Below are 3000 nucleotides of genomic sequence, written 5' to 3' on the forward strand. Positions count from 1 at the left end.
GTGCATTGGACTGTAGTCAAGTCCAATGTTGTCTCATGTTTGTGTCTGCAAGTATGCACAGAATATGTGTGACTGCTTCTCCATGAGCCTTCAGATTCAGATTTGGATGTGCCAAACCCTCTTACAGTGTCAGTGATGGGGAAGCAGTTTTTTGGCTTGGGTAAAATTGGGTGGTTTGCCATTGCCTTGCCAGACAGAGTTCGGGCACGAATTTGTTATACCTTCATGGTGCCGGTGACAGCTCGCCTACTCTTCACGAAGGACACCGTGAGGTGTTTAACGTTCACCAACTAATGTCGGCAGACGGGACACCCAGTTTCCTTCCACCCGAGGGAGGGTACACACATTGATGAATCACTGTGCTTGTGAAACACCAGGGTGACAGTTTATATTTGGTTCCGTGGGTTTGGATTCAAAGCCAGGCGAAACGGCTTCAAGGCAAGTGGGCAAACCTCTCGGCCACCCTGTGAGACCCCATCATCCTGAGACGACGTAATAAAAACTCTTGATATAAAGTTTGGATTGTAAAACACAGAACGTATCCTTTGAGTTCACTTTGAGATGAAAGTGTTGTGTACGCCTGCTTGGTGAAAATGTTGTGGGCACCTGCTTGGTGAACGTGTTGTGTGCACCTGCTTGGTGAAAATGTTGTGGGCACCTGCTTGGTGAAAATGTTGTGGGCACCTGCTTGGTGAACGTGTTGTGTGCACCTGCTTTGGTGAATGAATCAGTGAATTTTACAGATCTGTCTCTTTACAGGACGTCGGATGCAAGAATCGGCCGTTTCACTACAAACCTCCCTCTTCTGCTAGGTCCCAGTGCGCTGAGCTCTTAAAATCCATGCTCTGTGTCGATCCAACAAAGAGGATCTCAATGAAGGTGTGTGATAACGAAGCAGCTTCTACTTTGGATATTTTATTTGATTTACCAAAAGTTCGAGCAGGACTGTGGAAGTTCACTATTGTGGGACTGAGTGGTTCTTGGCCAAATGAGATGGCGTGTGATGGTAATTACTCAAGATTCTGGATGGACCGAGTTGTTTTACCTTGAAGGAGATCCTCGTGCATCCATGGATAAACAAGAGGACACCTGATGTGAAGAAACGTTCCCGTGACTCCGGAAGCACGGATGCAAGACCAGCCAAACGTCTGTGCACATCTAAAGGTACTGGTTCTCTGCTGGACTGTGGTTCTGCTGTTTAACATCTACTGATTCTCGTGAACCTCATGAGCCAGTTCCTGTTTTCCAATCCAATTGCATTATTTATTCTGCTCATTATTCATGGATCAACAATAATTTGGCCTGGGCTTGGCCACGTGGTGTGCATCATTCCCCTTACGATGATGGAGCAATTTTCGAGTCACCTCAGTCTCAAAACATCAGCAGTTGGATTGGGCCGACTAATGATGGGCCAGGATGAAGCCTGTGCATTTCATTTTGTCTGCGATGGAGTTGTAAGGCCGACTTTCCTTTTGCTTTGGCATCTGCTTTCCCTGTCAACAATGGCGTGAACTGTGGGGGAGTGCAAGTTTGGGCAATTATGGGATGTCAAATCTGAAGCAATTGGGCCATCCCGTGGGAACCAAGAACTCACCCTAAACTTGTACTTGATCACCACTGCCTTCCTTATTTTTCGTTTTTCACCTGCATTCTTTCAGGGTTTCTCAATTACCAACATCATGACTGAAGTAACTGTGACTTCCTGTTCAACTTGAGTGTTAAACATCCTCAATTGATACTGACCATGATTTGGTGTTTGGTGTTTGATCCAATTGGTGTTTGTGTGTGGATTGCTGCCTTGATTTATATTTCTTGGACCTGTTTTTGTCGGATGCCCTTCGTGTCACACATTGGTCCCACCGGATGGATGGTTTTTCGACTCGGTTTCATCGTAGGACATTCCAATGATGTGGAAAGACTTGGCGTCCTCAGCAAGGAGTGAGGCAGGGGTACCAGCCCAGACACGAGAGCAGTACTCCATCAAGCTGCAGTTGAAGGCTTTGCCATTTGTTAAAAGTTGAACAGGAGCAAAAAGAGAGAGCTCGGATCATCATTACGGAGAAATGCCAACAATTGCAACGGTGGGTAAAATTAGTGACTGAAAACCATCTTCGTGAGAATGTTGAAAAGTAAAAGCAATTGTTGAAATATTACGGTCATGAATGTTCCTCCTTGACACCATGCATGTCTGAATTTCTCGCCCACCTCCCCCCTTCCATTGAGAGCCAAGTTCACAGTTTCCGGGCCTTCTGCAATAAAAAGGCCAATACAAGGACATCGAGCCAAGTTCACAGTTTCCGGGCCTTCTGCAATAAAAAGGCCAATACAAGGACATCGAGCCAACTTCACAGTTTCTGGGCCTTCTGCAATAAAAAGGCCAAGACAAGGACATCGAGCCAAGTTCACAGTTTCCGGGCCTTCTGCAATAAAAAGGCCAATACAAGGACGTCGAGCCAAGTTCACAGTTTCTGGGCCTTCTGCAATAAAAAGGCCAAGACAAGGACATCGAGCCAAGTTCACAGTTTCCGGGCCTTCTGCAATAAAAAGGCCAATACAAGGACGTCGAGCCAAGTTCACAGTTTCCGGGCCTTCTGCAATAAAAAGGCCAATACAAGGACATCGAGCCAAGTTCACAGTTTCCGGGCCTTCTGCAATAAAAAGGCCAATACAAGGACATCGAGCCAAGTTCACAGTTTCCGGGCCTTCTGCAATAAAAAGGCCAATCCAAGGACATCAAGCCAAGTTCACAGTTTCCGGGCCTTCTGCAATAAAAAGGCCAATACAAGGACGTCAAGCCAAGTTCACAGTTTCCGGGCCTTCTGCAATAAAAAGGCCAATACAAGGACGTCAAGCCAAGTTCACAGTTTCTGGGCCTTCTGCAATAAAAAGGCCAATACAAGGACATCGAGCCAACTTCACAGTTTCTGGGCCTTCTGCAATAAAAAGGCCAATACAAGGACATCGAGCCAAGTTCACAGTTTCCAGGCCTTCTGCAATAAA

The 3000-nt window shown here is 46.3% G+C and overlaps 1 long non-coding RNA gene across 1 annotated transcript; it reads left to right on the forward strand.

Moving 5' to 3' along the window:
- Positions 1 to 38: 38 nt before the first annotated feature.
- Positions 39 to 2980, forward strand: LOC147006841 (uncharacterized). The gene is made up of 3 exons (XR_015054574.1): positions 39 to 879; positions 1053 to 1164; positions 1896 to 2980. It is a non-coding gene; the product is annotated as an uncharacterized LOC147006841 (long non-coding RNA).
- The last annotated feature ends 20 nt before the right edge of the window (positions 2981 to 3000 follow it).

This window comes from Eptatretus burgeri, unplaced genomic scaffold, assembly GCF_056783735.1.
Source record: "Eptatretus burgeri isolate ZD-2024b unplaced genomic scaffold, Ebu_testis_v1 Ebu_testis_scaffold_1986, whole genome shotgun sequence".
NCBI lineage: Eukaryota > Metazoa > Chordata > Myxini > Myxiniformes > Myxinidae > Eptatretus > Eptatretus burgeri.